General features: G+C 47.5%; 1 protein-coding gene across 3 annotated transcripts in view; it reads right to left on the bottom strand.

Moving 5' to 3' along the window:
• Nucleotides 1-21,522, bottom strand: part of Ntf3 (neurotrophin 3) — a 66,329-nt gene that overhangs the window by 30,205 nt on the left and 14,602 nt on the right. The window contains exon 1 of one of the 3 annotated variants that reach the window (XM_085687163.2): nt 17,825-17,931. The exons of the other annotated variants lie outside the window; for them this stretch is intronic. The gene's annotated coding sequence lies outside the window, so the exon portion shown is untranslated. Of the gene's footprint in view, nt 1-17,824; nt 17,932-21,522 lie in introns of those variants that run through there. 3 annotated transcript variants of the gene reach the window in all.

The following is a 21,522-nucleotide window of genomic DNA, read 5'->3' as shown; positions in this document are numbered from 1 at the left end:
ACTTAAAAAATAAAAAGTCCCCTGGGTGTCCATAAAGGGAAGTCAGTTTAGCTAAGCTACACTGAAGTATTGATTTAGAGAGATATAAATGACAATAGTAGACATGACCAAAGGCATCTCACTTTTACCATATACCACACAGATTTATACATATACATACCCCATGAGTCACATGACCAAATCAAGGTAGAGTTGGTAGTATGGACAAGATTGTGATGAAGTTAATGGAAGTCAGATTTAAAGGGACCAGGTATGTTCATTTGGGAGCAGAAGAAATGACCAGACCTATCCTTCAGAGACAAATCTCGGTATTAGAAACAAATGGGGTCCCACACACTGGGACCACGACCAGGGTACCCTGTCGCTTATGACAGTGTCTGGGAGTGAAAGTGATTCTCCACATCCAAGGTTGTTTGAGGTACAGAACATGACGAACATGGAGGACAGTGACAGGGCAAAATGACACTTGGAAGAAGAGCGAGGCGTGGCAGGAAAGGCAGTCAGAAGGAATAGGCCCGTTTACCGTACTGCGCATCTGAGAAGCCAGGCCAAGCAGTGGAGCCACCTCATGCTAACAGTCGGCATCCAGGGACGGATGCTCATCACACGGAGGTTAGAAAGAAGGAAGATTAATGGGCAAGTCTAGCAGAGAGCATCAAAAGAATCCCTTCAGATGGGATCGTGTGAGGAGGACGATAACAAAACCTGGCATTTGGCCAACTCCTTGGAAAAGAAAACAGCAAATTTGAAATTCCACCCCTCTAAGCTACTCAAAGTCACATGCTGCTATTGTGGTGACCAGAGTCCCACCAAAGGGCAGAACTCCAGGACAGCACAAGCTGACACTCATCTGAGGGACTGCCACAATTGCATGCTCTGAAATACGGTGGCACTTAACAGTCAGGGGATGCTTGGATATTACCAAGTCCCTTCAGTCTTCATTTGAAAACTGAAGAAAATAAGGTCTGACAGACTAAAGTGAAATCCTGAGCTCACACAGATGGTGAACACTGACAGCAGACCTGGGACGTCTGAGATCACACAGCCAGAGAACGGTGACATCAGACCTGAGACGTCACAGCCAGCAAACAATGACATCAGACCTGGGACGTCACAGCCAGAAAACAGTGACATCAGACCTGGGACGTCTGAGCTCACACAGCCAGTGAACAGTGACATCAGACCTGGGGTGTCTGAGCTCACAAAGACAGTGATCAGTGACAATCAGAACTGGGTTTTGGGTCCCCAGTTAGACAAAAATGTCTATCCTATCTTTTTTCCCTTTCAAAGTTTGTGTTCTTTTTATAATAACTGTGTCATAATCGATGGACCTGTGAAATGACAGAAGATACCCCAGGGAGCATCTCCTAAGAACATGAGAATCCAAAACAGAAGGAACCAGCAGTCTTCCGGAAGCATTCTCCTCCTAGCCGCCGAGATGCCTAAGTTTGGGGGATTACTATGATGGTGGTGATGACGATTTAAATACAGTTCTGTGTTTTCCATCCTGACTTGGAGGGAGGGCAGGCAAAGGACTCAGAAACCTCAAATCTAGGACCACTTCTTTTTCAGAACCCGAGTATGGCATGTCCCCAGGGTGGAGAGTTTCCATAGGCATAGGAGATTGCTGATGCTCTACCTGCCCCCTAATCCCTCCCACAAACAAATCCCACAAGCACTCAGGTTCTATAGTCAGCCCCAGTCAGTCGTCTCCCTGGGAAAAGTCAACCTGTGACATCTCTTGGCTGTGCATTTTGAAGAGGAGACGTTTTCATTTTCAAGTTTGAACGGGAAATTTTCTTCACAAAAGAAGACTATGAGAAACAAAAAATGTGGATAGTATTTGGGCTGGTGGGCAGTGCTTTCTGGAGACATTTCTCTCCGACATCTGAGCAGACTGAGTTCCAGTTCCCTTTTCTCTCCCCTCTGTTGCTCCCACCCTGCCATGAGGTATGCATGTGTGCACACAGGAACTTCTGGATTGAGTGGGTGCTCTTAGATGTTTGGGTCAAGGGGAGATTTTGCCAGAAGAGTTCTGAGGGGACAAGACACACAGAAAGACACCCCTGGGGGCTTAGAGGACATTCTTCTACTGTCATGCCTGCAAGCTGGCTTTAAAAGTCAATACCACAGTAACAGGACAGGCCTTCTTTCCATTCCTGCTCTGTGTGCCATTCGGAGCCTCAGGCTGTTTCTACCTCACGAGCAGAGCAGAAAAGGTCTGTACCAGCCACTCAGGAGGAACTTCCTAATGGTGGTGTTGAGAGAGGCTATGGTGTGGGCCACATGATACCCAGGGACCCATATTTGGACCCTATCCTGCATTTGGTCATCTTGGCCCTTCAAGAGGCCTAGGTGGGAGGATGTCCGAGTGGCTGGGACCTGTCTTTGAACTCAGACTCTATGGTTTCCAGGCTCTCTGAGTCTCGGTGTGGAGCTAAGAAGGGAAGTTTCTGGTGGGAATGTTTCTTAAACATATGCTTCTGCAAGGGTCCTATTAGATGAACACAGATGCTGGTGTGTGATCCATGCCAAGTCCTGGCTGCTGCAGCAGCTGCTGCTGCTGCAGGGACTCCCTTGATAAAGCTGACTAAGTGAGATCACTGACTTGGAACCCAGATCCAGCAGGGGAGCCGCACATGGCCGAGGTGGACAGTCCCCTGGACTCCACAGCCTGCTGTGCCATCATCACTCCTCAGACAGCGAGGGGATCATGGTGAACCTTGGAGTTTGCCAAGCTCCATAAAGCCGGCAGTCGTTATGAAGAATAAGGGAAGCATTCCACAGCATACGCCCACTGCACCTACCACCTGGTGCAGGGTACCTCTACGAAGGAGCAGTCTGGCCTTTTCATTTAGAAGGCGACCTACCTCAGGCCTCAACTTTCCATTGGTGTACATCTGAGGACTAAGTTTGCCTCCTCTCTGCATCATGAAACCGATGAATAACAAACACGCGCTTCAAGGAGGGGCTACCTCAGAACACAGACATGGAAGCCGTCCTCAGCAACAAGAGTCGGTGTAGACCAAAACAGTGTCACCTGCTCTGTTCCTAGTTAGAGCCACAGCCAGACTACTCTGCCTTGCTGAACCTTGCTCCCAAGAAAGCTGTCCCCAAGGACTCTAGGCTACACTACCTCCTTCCAGAGTCAGGTTCCACCCCTTGAGTGGAAGGGTTTTTGTTTTTTTCCCCCACTTGCTGTGGGCTATGGAGCCATCCTGAACTAATGGAAGGAGATGTAAGCTGGAACATCAGATGCATCAAAGCTCCGTTTTAGGGATATTTTTCTGTTTCTACCAATGAACTGTGAATTTTGAGTAAGGAATAAAATGATGCCTGAAATTTATATGTGATGACTATCTTCCCTTCCGAGCAAGGCAGTGGGTGGTCCAGGTAGTCAGAAGTGTGTGTCCTAACATGGTCTGTGATTTCCATATCCACATCATCCCCAGAAGATATATATGCCAGCATCAGGCATACAGGGTACTTAGTAAATTTATGTAACAATAATTACTTCACATTATTATATTATATGAATGCACATAAATTCATTAAAATGCAAGCAAGCTGGAACATGAGAATTTCCTTTAGATCAGGACTTCTAAACTTGTCCTAGAACTATAGTCTTCTGGAACAGTTAATAGAACAGATTCTCGAGGTCCCTTTTGATCACTCACTTGTCTACCATCAGCAAGTATGTGGCTCGGGAATCTGTTTGCTGAAGCAACCTCGTCCTATGTGGGTCTCAATAAACATCAAGTCTAAGCCAAGGGTGCCCTCCCAAGCCTTGAGCTTCCCCCCTCCACTATTCTAAGGCAACACAGCACAGGAAGCAGCAAAAATACCCTCGGAGCTAGGACTCTAAGTTGCAGCAATACAGACTCTTCTGCATCCTCCACGTGGGAAGCAGCAGCCTGGTGTCCTCCACAAAGACTTACACTTTGGTGAAGTCTAAGTACTGAACCTGCACAGAGAAACAGATCAAGCCCAGCTCCAGCAGAGCCCTGAACCGACCCCCAGACTTCTACATTTCTACTTTCGCTGGCAGTAGATACAGTTTTTCACACTCTATTTGCGGGGAAATATTCAAATAAATATGCACTTTTAAAATGATACTTCTGTAAGCTTTTCATTATAATCACAAAAACAAAGACCTAAAACAGGCTCATTCATCGTTTTAGTCTTATAGACATGAAACTGGAGGCCCAGAGACAGGTAACCACGTAAAGTCACAAAGCAAGGTGATATTGTCTTACGTGTGGTCTAACGAAACTGGTCAAAATGTTCTACACACTAGATTCTTCTCAATACCTACTGGTTCCTAGTCCCCTCCTCCAAAACTCAGCAGGTACTGAGAGGGGAAAATGCAGGCAACCATCCACTGAGACAGATGTTGGGAAGTCAGTTAGCCTCGGGATGTATAGGTTTATAAGAGCAGGGATTTGAATTGATTAATGAATGCTCTCTGAGTTTGTTGCTATGAAAAGATTACCTTTCTTGGAGAGGCATGCCCAGTGCCAGGGAAGTATGTTTGAGGTCCAGCACACCACTTCCCACTTTTCAGACCTTGGACCACAGTGAATGGCAGTGAAACATCTTCCGGAGAGGCCTGTCCTGCCCCAGTATCCCACAGTTCTTGGCTTTTGAAACATCACAAAAGTGAGCCCTAACATCGACTAGCGATTGCTCCTCTTGGTCACACCGGAAGTGGAGGGTTAAGGCAAGCCTGGCGTTAGTACACAGCTGTGAGAACCTAAGCAGTGTGTCTTTCAGAACACAGTTGGCATCACCGAGTGATGCATTAATTCTGTGCCCACCTCCCCAGGGCAACAAGGTGGCAATAAGAGATCTCATGAGCCCTAGGAATGTGAGGTTAAAGTAAAGAAGAATGGGAGGTCCAACTGTTCTGCCTCCCGTGAGGATGTTAAGAGAAGCGATAGTGAGACTGGAAGATGTACATCTTATTGTTCGGCAGACAGTGGCAAGCTGATGTACCTGAGCTACCACAAATCCATATGTCGCTGTCATTGACTGCGTGCAGGCAACGTCCCGGACACCATCTGGGCACCACCACATCTGCTTTCTTATGTCTGAAGTATTACCTTACTTAATTATTACCTGGGGCCTCTGTGATAAACATATATATATATATATATATATATATATATATATATATATATATATATATAAATTTTGGAAACACTGAGGCTGGAGAATCATTTTTCTTTCAACTGGATACTCAAATCTAGGTTTGCTGCTGCTGAACTGCCTTTGCATTGCAGTAGGTGTGGCAAATAGGTCTTGTTCCCAGTTTCAATAAAATTTGATTAGTGTAGAGCGACCTAGATGACTGTGTAAAGGAGAAAAGACCTTTTGGAGCCCAGTGAAGAAAGAACACTGTGATTGATTAGCGATGTCTGCTGTTGGCAAAGGTGCAGGAGGGGAATAATGTTATGACTGATTAGTGATGTCTGCCCTGGAAGCACATGAGCTGCATTCATTTGTCAGTCTTGTGAAAGGACAGGCCTCTGCGTTGCAAAGTTTACTGCAAATCTGATTCTCTAATGTGTCATTTAAAATCTCCCCATCCATATACTCCACAAATGATTTCAGCAGGCTCTTTAAAAATCAAGCATTTTCATTGCCTTTCAAGTTCTTCACAGGTCTCTTTAAATAACTAGCCCGAACAAAAAAAAAAAATATATCCCGGATCAGGATGGCTTACTGCCACAGACTTCCTCTCTAAGGATTTCTTCCTGGAGGCTGCCCCAGTTTGACCTTCCTCATTATCGAGAAAGGCCCTCTGGGGATGGAAACTATTCTCAGGACACAGAAGGGGCATGTTTCATGTGACCCTTGGAAACTGCTCTCTGGAGCGGTCATTATTGGCTGAAGGTTGCAGCTGATGGGACACAAGGAGTTGAATCGAGAAGAGTACAGCGTGTGCACACGTGAAGGGGTGGTGGAGAAGAGAGTAGGTTTAGGGTCACGATAGAAAGGAGGAAGCTGAGGAGACACTGAGAGTTTGGGCTAGACAGTGCTGCCTGATTTGAGCAGAGAGCATGTTTAACAACCAATTGCCCATCCAGTCTTACAGGGATCTACTGCTGTACGCAGCCAGCCATTAGAGAAAAGCGAGGAGCACAGAGAGGAAACTCAGCTCTCCTCCACTTGAACTCCATTGTCTTAATCGTCTGAGTCATTTGAACACGCCGCATGCAGAGTTGACTGCAGCTGAACACGTGGAGAAACCAGATCCCACCCTAGACCCTTCCTAAATGATTTAACGTGTGTCGGACCAGACTGGACCTCCCCCTCCCCCAACAGCAAAGACGTCATGCTCCATGCTCGAAGCAGCAACCCTGAGCAATGCTCACAGGGCAAATCAAGAGCCTAAAAAATAATTACAGTTCGCACACCCTGAAACAATAATGACTTCAAAACCGCCTTCACGTGTGATTTATACATGCGTATATTTCCCCCTTGACTCTTCTTCCTCGGTTCCCACTCTGCTCGCTACACCCAGATCCAAATGGTTAGGAAGTCAGTATTCCTAGAAGTCCAGATGGGAAAGTCCCCTGCCTGTAGGAAGAAGTTAAAACCTAACACCACCTGCCACTAACGTTCTTTACACCCACTTGTGCAAGGACACAAGTATGTGTCTATCCCAAGAAGTTCAAAGAAGAAAAGCAAATAATAATAATAATAATAATAATAATAATAATAATAATAATTAAGGCTACACTGCAGTGTCAAGGAATAGAATGCTCTCTGGGGTCTGGTATCCAGCAAAGAGAAACACTCCGCCAGAGTTGCTGGTTCCAATCCAGTGTGCTGTGGAAAGAAGGGAACATGAGGTTGAAGGTGGGATGGGAGGCTCTGCCAGTAAGAGAGCCATTTCCAACAGTGTTGTCCTTCGGAAAGTGCCCCAGGTCACACAAGAGGCATCGTTAAATGTGCATCTGATAAACGCCAAGTGGTGGCACACAGAGAAAAGGTCTCTTGTACGACCAACCTTGTGGGGGTAAAAGCATGAAACAGGTGAGTTCTGCCCCTATGAGGTAGTGTGTGTGTGTGTGTGTGTGTGTGTGTGTGTGTGTGTGTGTGTGTGTGGTGATTAGGTGGGGTCAGGACAAAGGAATTGGCAAGAAGATAGCTGGTGTTTCGGGACACCTCGCAAATCCCAGTCAGTGTCTGGAAGGGCTTGTCAAATATGTCAGACTTTAAGCCGTGCACCCAGTGCACAGAATGACAAAGACTGAAAGCCGGGAGCCAGCAGAGAAGGCTCAAAAGAAGGGATGCAGCCCCTTCAATTCCCTGTTGACTCAGCCTGCTTAGGACCACAAGCCTCTCGGGCAACGACAGCCTTAGCACCTTGATAACCTGGCGTCCAGGAGCTCTGGTCTTTTTTCTCTCTTATTGTAACTGCAGGTGTGAGAAATGGAAATGAAATTTCACGGCCAGGCAGCCATCCAACAGGCCGAGTCTTCCCTGAAGACCACTGAAGCATGCTAACAGCTCAGGCCAGGATGGAATGGCTTCAAGGACCTCCAGGAAACGGCCGCCTGCTCGAAGGTGTGAGTGCGCGTTTGTGTGTGGGGGAGCTTGGGTGAGAGCCGTGTGTCACCTAGAGAAAGAGTCACAGCAAAATCGTTGAGTGTGAGGGACAGATGTGGCCCAACTGGGAGACTTGAGAGTCCCCGAGGCCTTCTTCCAGGCCTTCCTTTTAACAGAACTGGTTGCCTCTGTGTACAAGGTTCCAAAGAAGCTTTCTTGAGGTCCAGGGGTCACCTTTCAGATTTCTAACCTCATCCCACCTGGTAAGTCAGAAAAAAAAGGAAAAGTTCTACACACAGAAGTCCTTAGAAGAAGTTCTAGACATGTTCTGAAGAGTCAAATGTGGCAAGAAAGGAAGGAGAGAGCCAGAGTGATGCTCACTCCCAAGTGAGATGTAAAGAGAAGATGTTATGCAAACTTCATGGTAGGAACCAGGCTTGACCCCTCCCTGAGAGTTACAGCTAACGAGAATCTCCACGGCAAGCCACAGAGTCCAGGCTGCAGGAAGGTTCCCATCTTGTGAAATAGAAAAGAGGTTAGGGCACGCTCACTGATGAGCATGAATGCCCATCAGTGTGTGCGTGTGTGTGGTGTGTGATTGTGTGTGTTTGTGTGGTATGGATTGTGTATATATGTATGTGGTGTGGTGTGTATGTGTGTGTGGTGTGGGATTATGTGTGTATGTGTGGTATGGATTATGTGTTTATATGGTGTGGTATGAGTGAGTGTGTGTGTGTGTGTGTGTGTGTGTGTGTGTGTGTGTGCACGCTCCTTTTCTGCACACCACTGGCCACAGGGAAACAAAGAGCAGTCTATCTGCCTGCCACAGTCACTTCAGAATTTTAAAGGATGCTCAAGAGAAGTCTAAATTCTTTGTGAGGAGGGATTAATCCTCATTCCGCTTTTTCCTGGCCCTGGCTCTGACATGTTTGTCAGAGTGAATGAAGGTTAGTCACTTGTTCTGGGAATTCATACTGTTACCCTGAGGACATGTTTCCTTAATCCAGCCCCAGCCTGTCGTCGTCTTCCAGGCTCTGCTAGGAAACCACCTTTCCTTCACCCACCCGCTCTTTCAGCGTTTGCTTGTGGACTGTTGGGGATGCACCAGTGACCGGGTATGGCTGGCGATGTGTTCACAGCGGCGTCCACTGCTGCCAACAGCAGCAACGTGTCCTGCCTCCGAGAAGCCTAGCATCTGTGACACGGGTGTTGAGCCAGGTGTTACAATAAGAAATGTGGAGAGTTAGGGGAATTTTAAGGTGTTAAGGAGAATGTAGCAAGGAGCTGGAGCTAAGACAGGATTGGGGAAGCCTCCAGAGGAGTGGTAATCAAATTGCCATCTCAAGGATGATCAAAATCGGGTACAGTACACATGGAAGGAGAGAGGGGTGCTCGACCATCTACTCCAAGAACAGAAACCTAGGTGCTGAGGTGCAGAGGTAAAGAGGTGGAGAGGGAGGAGAAGAGAAGGAGAGGGTGGCGGTGATTGTACTGAAGCAATGCTATATGTTTCAAGCAGGAAAATGAGCGGGTGGGCTTTGTCAGGGGTGGAGGATGGTGAGAGCTGGTGGGCTTTGTCAAAGGTGGTTTTTACTGTGGTCATGACACAAGAAATGAAAGAGATAACGTTGGAGACTGTGGTTATGAGGCTTTGGGGTTACCCGATGGCAGAGAGGGAGATAGCATGTAGATGCCTCCCATGGTCCTAACCTAACCATGAATATGAGCAGGTGGTCCCTTTATTACAATGAAAACAATAGAGAAGATTCACTGGAGGTGGAGAGACTCGGGGATCCCTAGCTTAATTTGGGAAGCACTGAATTTAAGGGGCCTATCAGCTACTTGTGAGGGGGGGTAATCTATGGATTAGTTGGATATGTGGATGTGTAGCTATATGGAAAATCCTTGAGCATTTGAGAGTTATGAAGCCCACGACTGTTGGAATCTTTAGTGTCACCCTGTAGAGGAGGGCAGGGTCTATGAAAGCAGGAGGGAGCCTGGGAGTGGGGGCAGAGTCCTCAGGGAAAAGTGGGAGAAAGTGCAGAGGAAGGGTGAGAGCCAGGGCAGTGAAACCCCACCAGGGAGAGGGAAGACTTTGACAAAGATTCCATCCTCAAAGGCCAGGCAGGGCACAATGTCCACTGGTGAGAGCCAGGGGGCTGTGGGTCCCAACGCCAAATAGAAATGTGGAAGTGGAGAGAACTGAACTTCTCCATAAAGCTGAGAAGAATTACGGTAGGGCCTGAATGGAGAGAGCCCAGCCCTTGGAGAGGACACTAGAGCCACCAGACCACAGATTCCCAGACCTGGCTAATGTCGAGCTTCTGGCCACGCACATCTCATCTGAGAATGAGCCAGGAGCTATACTGTGGTTGTCCATTCTAAATTCCAGAAGACACTATGCTCCGTGGTGACAGCAGAGAGATGGTAACTCTGTGCCCCCTGCAAGTATGTGGACTCAGTCACAGACTGTCTCAGCCCTGAGGCCATCTCGGGGTCAGGGGTGGGGACAGCAGGCCACTCTTCCTGCCATTCTCTTCCTGCAGCCACTTCTCTGGCATGAATTAGCATCATACTCACGCTGGTCACAGGACAGTCATTTAGGAACACCCAGGCGGTCAACCTGGGCCCAAGTCACTCGTCCTAATGACGCTTGCTCTGTCTCTCTGTCTATTCTGGGAAGCCTGGGAAAAGTCTTGGCAAATATCAGCACTCAGATACTGAATCTGGTCCTTGTCATCCCATGAGAGCAGAGCTACAGGAAGGGGGTCTTACATAAACCTCCCCTCCAACAGCCAGGCACTTGACAGATTCGTGTCAGAGCTCTGACCTCGGGAATTAAGCCAGGGAGGCTGGAGGAGGGGGAAGTGCCCCCTGAGTTCACAGCCAGAGATAAAAACCGAAGGCGTGGAACATGGATGCTGTACACCTGACTGTTCCAAGGAGTCAGTGAGCTTCAGCTCTGCCTCAGGAATTTATGCCGCTGGTCCTAAGCAGGGAATGGGTGAAAGAATGCTGCTGAAGTTCTACCTGGAGTACAAGAGTTGTCAGATTCTGGCATTTGATAAGTGTTGAGGCTGAAAATTTGCCAAAAAAAAAGAAAGAAAGAAAAATTGCCCAAAAACAAAAACGAAAAAAAACCCAGAAAAAACAAACAAACAAACAAACAAACAAAAAAACCCAAAAAACAAACCACAGGTGGGTTATCCTTTCTTTTTTACTTAATCATTCATATTGACCTAGGAGATCCCCCCAAAAAGGCTGATATTGCCCCCATTAAAAGGCACTTTGAAATGCATACAGGTGTTTCTAGTTGTCATGGTGACAGGGGAAGCTGATGCTACTTGCTCGGCATTGGCCATATCGTGTACTTCACCTTAAGGGACCCAAATGTCTCTCTATAGCTCAGTTCCATTTGGCCACTGATGGCCTATCACCAGCTGAACAAACTCCCAGCACATGGCAGGAAGACGTCACAAGGACAAGATAGCATGCCTCCCATGCCGTAGGACCATACTTCTCCTTTCCCTCTCTGCTTATATGGTGATGATGTCTACCAGGTGGGGTGGCCTTCATCACCCTCTGCCTACCAGAGGGAACATTGTTGTCCTAGCCCTCTGCACTGGCCTTCTCTAACACCTGCCTCATTTCTTATGTGTCTGTCTGCTTCTCCATCACCATCCTGGACAAACAACCAAAGGGCTTTCGAGGAGGGATAAACAGAGGTCCCCATCTTAGAATCTGCATCTTTGAGTCAGTAGTACATCTGAGTTTAGCTATTGAGTGCTCTGAGCCAGACAGGAACTTCTGTGAGTTAAACCCTGCTCCCTTTTTCCGTCCTCCATGTGAACAGTGTTCAGGTCTTGACTATTTATGAAGAAGAGTACATGTACATTAGAACGTCATGGATAGGGGTTAAGGTCCCTGCAGACGAGGTGTATGACTGTGTGTGTGTTGAGGGGGGGGCTTACATGTATGTCTCTGTGTATGGGTATAACACTGTGACGGGGTAGACATGGTCCAAAGATCCATTTTTTTCCATGGTGGTTCCCCTCCCCCTCCTGGAGTCTGAGGGGAGGCCAGGCCCTGGCACTGCTATTCCCAGCCCCAAGACACAAGCATCTTCCTCTCGCCTCACGGTTGCCTCACAGTATATAACCCAGGCAGTCTTGGGCTGCACTCAAGAAGCTTGGCGTAGTCTCCCAGAGCTGACAGCGATCGAAGACAGATGTGTACAGTCAGAGAGGAATGGGAATCATGAAAAGGAGTAGCAAGCTTCCATGTGGAGAGAGCCAGGAGCTGGGAGGGGAGCGGCGGGGGCAGTTTAAAGACATGCAGGCAGGCGCCAGATGCGTGCTGTATGACCCTGTGGGCAGGGCAGCCTTGCTCCCCATTCCCACTTGAAGCCGTTTCCACAGGAAGGCAAGCTGTGCTCTCTGCAGGGGGCCGACCCAGAGTGCCCCTTTACCCCTCATGTTGTCCAGCTGAGAATTCTGTTTTGGCCAGGAAGGGATTCCAGGCAACACCATCTGCCTTAGTCTTCCTCACAGAAGCTGTTAGCCTAGGTAGATCACGGCCAAGCCCATGCAGCCCAGAGGCAGGGCCAGGGTGAGAATTCACAGTCACCGTAAACCTTCGTAATCTCTCCAGACTTCGACTCAACCCTTCGCATGTTTCCACTCTCACCTCCTCCACACCTGTTCCTTTCTTCTGCCTCACGCCACCCCCCACTCTCCCACAGTGGCCCACTGGCTTCCTTCACAAGCCTCAGTTTCCCCAGCTGTCAACAGTAAAAGGCAGAGGTGGTGTTGGAAGTGTAAGGAGCTGAACTGAGTCTGGGAGGGAGGCACTTTCCTCTCTGGCATTGCTGTTCTTGGATTGATAAAAGACCCCCGGCTCTCTGGGGGCTTTGCTCCTGGTAAGCGTCATTCGAAAAAGAATTGGCTGTGTGACTCCACACAGCCCAGCCTGTGCTTCACAGGAGTGACAGGTCCTTAACCTCTCTTCTTCTGTTCTAAGTTGAGTTGGGTTCCTCAAAGCAGTTATAGAAACGTCCTCCTCCCAGCTCAGAACCTCAGAATGCCGCCTCATACACAAGCAAATTCTGTGTAAAAGAATCCAGTTAGTGTCAAGTCAGGGACATAGATTCGAATCCAGTAAGCCCGGTGTCTTTATAAGCACAGGACAGGTACCTACAGAGGGAAGGGATGTGAGACAACACCACAAAGGGCATCAGGGCTGGCTTGATAGACTAGAAAACGTCCATGGCTACCAGATACGAGAAAAAGGCAGGGGCAGCTTTTTTCTTGGTGTTTTTAGATGAAGCATGGCCCTGCTCACACCTTGGACTCTAGGACTATTCAAAATAAGTTTCTGTTACCTTTAAGTGCACAATGTGTGGGCCTTTGTCATGGCAACCCCAGTAAACACACGCATGTCCCAACTCTCGGTTGTCTGCCCAGGCTTACTGCTTCTGTGACGGTCTGTAGCAGGCCAGGTAAGGTTATGTTTCGGCTAACACGCCGTATCATGCCTACGCTGGATCAAAAGCGCTCCTGGAATGTGTCTAGGAAGCTCCATCTGCACCCTGCAGGGATCTCTAGCATCTTTCCCCCTCCTCCCTTGAAGCCAACACCTCAGAAAGTCCTGGGCTGTCAGGCTGCTTCTGGTACGGTCGGGCCTGGGAAACCTGAACACCAGATGGCTCTTCTCCATGGTCAGCTAGAGACATGATTTCCACTGAGCACACGCTTGAAGGGGCACGAGGCTAGGCAACTGGGAGAAGAAAAAAAAAAAACCTCGAACTGTTCAGAAACATCTGCTGGGAGAAAAGATACAGCTAAACAGGGATCAAAGAGTTTTCTAAGCAACAGAAGGAACGGTTTTACAATGTGGCACAGAGGTAAAGCCAACTGCAAGAGCTGCCGGCCAGGCTCCAGTTCCTCCTAAGTGGAACAAATAGGTTGATAAGGAGAGAAGGCCCGGCAGGGATGGGAAAGAGCAACATGCACATGTGGGCAGAGCCGGGAGTCAGAAAAACCCACACTTAGCAAAGCAGCAAGCCCCGCAGTGGAGGGGAGAGAGAAGAATAGAAAACAGGGGAGAAAGGGACCAGTATCAGGGGTGCTGTCGTCAGTAAGTCAGTCATATACTTGCAACAGACTTTGATGCCAAACAATATGAATATAGATAATAATGCTTATCTGTAGCTATTGTCTTGTAACTGTCTCTTATATCAGTGCAGTTCTTAGGCCTCTGTGTGCATTTATCATTCAACCCTGATACAAGCCAGAGCTAATACTATTAGTACCTTACATATGAGGAAAAGGAGCCAATATAGTCATCAAGTTTCTTACTCTAAATACTGCTATAGGTAAGTGATGGATCTGGATTCAAGGCAAAGCCTGGGTGGCTTCTGCCCCCAAGGTATTTTTACCTCCCCCAAAGCAAAATGGAAGCTGTGTACTTAGCTGACATTCTGGGTACGGGCACATGGGGCCCAAGAGACGGGAGGAGATTAGATCAAGAAAGGACATACATCTAGATGATCAAGCTCCTGGAGCAAAGGGGAAGGGACTGTCCTTTCCTCATAATCTATAATGTCATGCATTGGGTGGCCCCTGTGTGAGCTGACCGGGGGCCTCTCTACTGACCTGTGAAGGCCATCATGCTAGGTGTCCCCCACTCAGCAGTGCCATAGCTTTTGAGATTTACATCTTTCTTTGTAACGTTGACATCCCTAAGCTCAGACAGATAAACCTTCTAGAAACTTCCTCGAAGTGAATGAACAGGTGTGCCTATAAATGCAATGTAAAGAGATGGTAACTGATGTACAGGGGTTAGGACAAGAATGGATGTGTGCAGTGTGCACCAGTCAGGGGATGATTAAATACGGTGCACAGGAGAATGATGCTCAGTAATAATCAACGCAACGGTATGTAGAAGAGACCAGGCAGGAATTCTGTATGTAGCATGGTGGGCTCCTCATTTTAAAAGAATGAGGACTTTTGGGTGAACACTTAGCATGCACAAGGCCATTGATCTGATATCCAATGCTACATTAAAAAGAGTAGGGCGAGGGGTACACACCTGTAATTCCAGCCCTCAGAAGGTGGAGACAAAGAAACAGACGTTCAAGGCCATCCTTGGACTCACGAAGAGTTCAAGGCTAGCCTGGGTTAAGTGTAACCCTGTCTCAAAAGAATTATGCATATATACACACAGAAGAGGAAGGCCTGTGAAGAAGGTATGCTGTCACGCCCGTGCTTCTGGATAGGATTGTTACTTATTTATTTATTTTTAACATTTTACTAGTTCTGTACCCTGAAAACATAGTAGAAAAGACACTTAGTGCATGATCAAAAATCAACGGTGTTAGCCAGGCGGTGGCGGTGCACACCTTTAATGCCTGCACCAGGGAGGCAGAGGCAGAGGCAGGCAGATCTCTGTGAGTTTGAGGCCAACTTGGTCTACAAGAGCTAGTTCCAAGTCAGGCTCCAAAGCTACAGGAAAAACCTTGTCTCGAAAAAACAAACCAAAAAAAAAAAAAAGAAAAGAAAAGAAAAAAAAGAAAGAAAGAAAAAAAGAAAAAGAAAAAGAAAAAATCAAAAAGAAATCAAAAAGAAAAAGAAAAAGAAAAATATTAGTTACAATTTCTTCTAGACCTCTGCTCTAGTTCATCTTTCTTGTGCTGTGATAAAGCCTGACCAAGCTCCTTATGAGAGGAAAGGGTTTATTCTGCTTACGGGTCAGAGTCCATCACGGAGTGAGGCCAAGGCCAGAGCCTGGAGTCGGGAACTGGAGCAGAGGTGATGTAGTAAGGCTGCTCACTGGCTTCCTTGCAGCTTTGTCGTCAGCTGTCTTTCTTATACAACTTATGACCACCTGCCCAGAGGTGGTACCACCCCTGGTGCGCTGGGTCTTCCTTCATCAGCTAGTCATGAAGAAAATGCCTCCCTGCCCCACACACTGGCAGGCCCATCTGACGGAGGTGAGTTCTCACTGAGGCTCCCCCTTCCCAAGCACCCTAGTTAGTATCAGCCGACAGAAACCGGCCCACACATACTCCAAAGCTAGAACTCTGTCTTTTTCGCTTTCCCCCGAGTTCAAGAAAGAACAAAATCATTTGGTCTACGAAGTGAGTTCCAGGACAGCCAGAAATGTTACACAGAGAAACCCTGTCTCGGGGAGCAGGGGGCAAAATCCTAGCAGGGACAACCTATTCTATAAGGATTGTTTCATCCTCGTTATTAACCTAGGAAAAGTCAAAACGGGTGAATTAGGGAAGCCAATATTTTATATTTCTGATAAGACAAAAGAACAAATGAAATACCTTAACCATGTCCTAAGGACTTTGTTGAAGAGGTGGAATAGAAGAGCTGACCCACAGAGAAGCAGGTGGCTTACTGTGTCTAACAAATGCCAGGAAGGAAGACAAAGGGGAGGGGGGGGTGTGGGAGGAGAAGGAGAATAGCTCACGGGCAGACAAGCAGGGGACGTGAAAACCTGGTTGACTGCTTGGACCCCTGGATCAGAAGAGTGACCCCAAAACCCAGGCCACCTCTCTCCAACCACTCAACTCCAGGAGAGGTCCTTTGTCATTCCACAAATGACTGCACATTCCAGCTGCTGGAGACAGCACGGAACACAGATGGGCGTGCTCTGCCGGCTTGGAATGCACATTCTATTAGAGAGAACAGAACAGAGTGTGCATCAGAAGAGTGAGTAATGTGTCATTTGTCAGAGATCCTAGGTGCAAGTTTGAAAAATCACTGGAAGCCTCGGCGATCTCCTCTGCAGACAGGAATGGGATAATAAAAGAGGCATTTCGTGGGTTCTTCTGCAGAGCCGGAGTCCACACAGTCTCTCACCTGACGGTGAGCAACCTTCTCCATTCTTGGGATGTTGACAAAGCCAGCCCTACAGTGCTTGCCTGCGCGGTAATAAGGTAAAACTCTAAGAGATAGGAGCAGCCATTTGGAAACAACGGAGGTAAAGTGATGAGAGAAATTAAGTCAAAAGCACTGCGGCAGGATTTGGGGGTTTCCTTCCCTGTGGAATGGACCTAACCTCACAGCCACTTCGTAATTGCGCTGTCTGTTCTTCAGTGTCTCTCACTCCAAGGAACGGGTCCAGGTGTCATCTAGAAAGATGCTGCTTCGCCAAGACCTCCCCTGCCAGGTCCCTATTGCTGGCTCCATAGCCAGCTGAGCACCCCACGTAGCCTAGATGAAAGGACTCTGTTGGTCCTCTGAGACCAAACATTCCAGGCCACGTGTGGGAATTAGGAGATTGACACAAATCCTTCCAAAGCCTGCAGCAGACTGTAGAGCACCTGGAAGATGCCATGCAGGCTCCAGGGCCAGCCCTCTAGAACACAAAGGCAATGCTGACCTTGGCTCCACCAGTGGAACAAGAGAAGGCGGCTCTCCAGGGAAGGACAGGAACGACACCCTGACTGGACAGAAGGACAAGCTTTCTAGAGGTCATACATAATATGTGTTGGGTCCCAGTCTGTCAAAGAAGAAGGCTGGGGGAGAAGAATAAGAGATAGATACATTTTGTATTTGCATGTACACGTGTTAGCAAACCCTCACTCTGAAAGATTTCAATGAATAAATACAGAGAGTAGCTGATGGGTGGTGGACCACAGGGAAAGAATGATTTGTTTGCACTTGACACCAAAGAGGAAGCTGTGTGCAGGTCCCCCTTCCCTGCATGGCCTAGTTTGGCTAAGCATGGGGGAAACTGGGTGGCATCAGAAATGTTTGGGTTTTCTCTGAAACCCTGCCTGCAATCCAGGTAAGCTGTCGCTCTTTTGGGGCTGAGATGGCAGAAAAACGGAAAACGTGTATGGAATACACAGACCAGAAGGAAACCTCAGGAGGGCTGAACCTCAAACGTTGCAGCCTCCACAGCAGAACCCCACCAGATGGAACAACATTAAACAGAGGCTTCCCCAAAGTCCAAAGAGGCTGGCCTGCCTCTCCCCATTTGTCTCTTAGGGAGGAAACAGTAGAAATCCAAGCCAAGAGGAGAAAAACCAAGGGATGCAACGGGTTCTTTACTCTTTACCAAACCACAGCTCTGCAAAGAGTCAGTGAAGTGACCCGAGCACAGTTCCAGTCACTTCTCTGCATGAATTTTCTTTGGGGCACATTGTACTGCTCTACCTATCCCACGCCTCTCTGCACCTCTGGGCTCCTACCCGTCTTATCCTCAGCCCCCACAATGCTCTCACCTAATCCAGGGCTCATCCATCACCTACCAGAAGTTTCTGGAATACTCACTGCCATCCTTGGGCTCCATTCCCGTGCCCTACTGCTTCTCTCGCGTGTGACTCAGTTGGAGATGTCTGGTTTCCCTACACGTACCGTCAGTCCCAGGAGGTAAGGAAACACACATTTTTAAAAGATTCCTCACTGCCCAGAACACAATACCTTACCATATCAGGCCCTCGGAGGCGAGCCGCTGAGTGAGCAGCATTTTAACCGCGGAGTTTATGTCCGTTAGGTCAGTGGGCAGAGTTCATTTTTCAGATTAGATAAATGATGCATACTGAACATTCTATTTTTCTTCTGCTGGGCTCCTGGTAACAGCACACCGTTCTCAGGCACGGATAGTAAGGTCTTTGGGGGGGGCGAGGGCTAAGGAGAGCAATGTCCTAGCTCCCCTCTGAAGTCCTGGTTTCTGCTTCTTCCAAGGTTTTCTTTCTCCCACGTCCCGCTAGTCACCCATTAGAAAATCCTTCCAGCTCTTCTTCCAAACAGGCCCTTGGTGTCCTGGCTTCTTGAGTCCTGCCTCCTGACGCCCCAGGCCAAGGTCACTGTCCTGTCTTAACCATTGTATTGGCTTAAACTTGTCTACCTCTCTCCACAGCCCATCTCTGGCCAAGGAAGTCATGTGACCTTTAAAAAGATGTTAATCAAATGACATTATTCTCATTGCCCCAATAATTGTTCATATTCTACTGGAGAGGAGAATTGAACACCGACTTCTTGGTTTGCTGAAGGGAGGCAACTGGGTGGAGATTGCCAGTCAGTTTCTTACCAAATGCCTCTGTCCATCACAGGGTCAACATGACCCGGCAAAGCACACTTTGTCACTAAAGTCCCCCCTCCCCCACCCCTCTGTCTTTCTGTCTCAGCCACACAGCCTTTCTCCCACTATTTGATTTTTCAGCAGGGTACCAATCCCCACAAGGAAAAATTTGTATACTTATTTACAGGTTTGTATTTATGAATGCTGCCTACTGGAAGGGGAGCTGTATGAGGGTGACTCCCGTTTGCTACTCTGTCCGTTGTATCCAGAACAGTGCCTGACTCAACGCAGAACTTCTTAGAATTTCCAGCATTCTGCTCCCTGACTCAAAGAAATGAAGTTTATCTTACAGAGGAGCGGTGGGGCTGAACTTATATACATAAGACACCACAGTGCAATAGCAGGACTCAGGTTGTCGTATGCAAATAAATAAGCCAGTAAATCCCAAACAGATTTAAAAAATTACTGCATTAAAAATCATCATATTGCATCAGACTGATGATCTAATTGCCTAGGATTTAAGGATCTAAGTCTCTGTTGTTTGGGGTCTCCTCTAAGGCTTTCATTGTTAAGCTACTGTTTAGCTGAAAAACTACAGGAAGCTAACAATTGGAGGTTTATACAGGTTGGCCATGGAATGTATACAGTGAGGATCGTAGTACTCTTTGAACCTAAGAGGTAGGGCCTGGGGCATTTTCTAAAGAAGAACATAAGACATGCATATGAAAAATCAAGGCATGTAATAGCGGAGCTGTCTTGAGCCAGGGTGTCCTGAGTTTAGGATCTGCCATCCTTAGTGAGTCTCAGGGGGCAAGCTAGTCTTCCTAAACTACTATACAAAATTCATTCCATGCTGATTTACCCCATAAACGTCCTGATGGTCAATCGTCCTGACCAAACCACTATTCAGAGGTAAAGGACAAGGACGTTCTTGCTATGCCTTAAGGCTCAGTAATAGTTGGAGCCCTGCAGGCTGACCTTTCCCCTTGTTGACTGGATGCTCTAGGTCACCTGTTTATTTGTAACCCATATTGGTCTGTGTCTTGGTCAAGACCCCTACTATGCTTCGGGAAGAATCTGCTAAGAAGCAGAGACCCTGCATTACAGTTCAACACAGGCACTGCATGCAGGCCAGAAAAGACCAACTTTCTTCAGGCTGCTCCCATTTAACCTCACCTGAGAATCTCCTCATCACTCACATCTGCTTCCGGTTATGACATCATTTAACATGAAGCATTGCGGGGCATTCTCAGTCTACCAGCTATGCATGGAGAACAGCTGCCCATTCATTAAAAGATGGAACGAACATCTATTTTGTTGGCCTGATACGGTTGGGTTGTTTCTCTGATCCACAGCTTGTTGAACTAGTGTGAGCCTCAGACTCAGCCTGGGCCAATGAGAATCTCATTGTAAGGGATCTGGAATGCAAGACACTGGGAGAATCAGGCAAAAAGCCTAGAACCAGGCAGGCAGAAGGATGCAGAGCTCAGAGCACATTATTATTTAGGTGGACAATGGTGCTCTGGTTCCTGATTTAGACTCTTAGGAAGTCCTTGGAGTTCCTGTCTTTGCATTCCTTAAGACCCTTTATTTTCTCTTTGGGTTTATTCATAATAATCTAAACAATCATCTCAGGACAGTGTTGGCTAACATCCCTTGAGTCCTAACCACATTCCAGACCCAGAAGTCACCGTGACTCCATCTTATTGAGGACTCTGAGCAATACACGGGGACAAGCACCACTGATATCTGTCCTCAGGTCAGTTTAGACTTAAATCTCTGACGGAATCTTGAGACTGCTGTCCACATCCCTCCTCTAAGAAGAGGTCAGAGCGAGATTTAAACCCAAGCTGATAGTCAACAGAACTGCTGTCTTAAAACACACCATTGTGTGACTGGCCAGTGAGGTGAGCTAACTGCTAGTGCAGAGGACGTGGGTTTGGCTCACTGCACCCACATCAGAAGGCTCACAACCACCCATTCCAGGGGACTCAATGCTCTCTGGCCTCTCTAGGAATCTGCAAGCACACAGTGCACAAAAACTTTATGCAGACGCACATTTCATAAATAAAAAATAAATATTTTAAAATACAACAATGTAAATCAAATGATAGAGCTTCGTCTCTCTTAATCCAGACTCTGCAATGGGATAGGCATTGTGTGAAGGGCCCAACTCTTCACATCATGCCTCATCCTACTATAACAGACAGATTTCATTTCTTATGAGATAGGAACATTCTTAAGAACCTTGAAGAGGTTCGCATGTCAACAAAGCACGTTGAATTAAATGCTCACTACAATTTATCCATTTTTACACACACACACACACACACACACACACACACACACACACAGAAAATACACTAAAAATAAATTCCTAGGGGCCTAAGCTTAGAAATGGGAAAAGAGATTTTCACTGCCTGAAGGGATCCCTACAAGAAGTTAACTGGATTGCCTGGTATTATGTCAACTTGACACACAAAGTAGAACTATTTGAAAGGAGGGAAACTCAATTGAGAAAACGCCTCCATAAGAGAAGAATATGCTGCAAACCATGTTCTTAATTAGTGATCGATGGGGGAGGGCCCAGATCATTCTGGGTGGGTCCATACCTGGGCTGGTGGTCCTGGGCTCTAAAAGAAAGCAGGTTGTGCAAGCCAGTGAGCAGCACCTTTCCATGGCCTCTGCATCAGCTCCTGCCTCCAGGTTCCCACTGTTTGAATTACTGTCCTGACTTCCTTTGATGAGGATTGGTGCTGTGGAAGTGTGAGCTGAGTAAACCCTTTCCTCCCCAACTTGCTTTTTGGTCATGGTGTTTCATCACAGCGATAGAAACCTTAACTAAGCAGTCACAATAAGAAGCCACCGACAGTTCAATAAACTGATAAAAACACTGAAGTCACCCTCAGGTACATCACCGAATAC

This window comes from Myodes glareolus, chromosome 3 (genome assembly GCF_982192425.1).
Source record: "Myodes glareolus chromosome 3, mMyoGla1.1, whole genome shotgun sequence".
Classification (NCBI taxonomy): domain Eukaryota; kingdom Metazoa; phylum Chordata; class Mammalia; order Rodentia; family Cricetidae; genus Myodes; species Myodes glareolus.
This window is presented reverse-complemented; position numbering and strand designations above follow the sequence as displayed.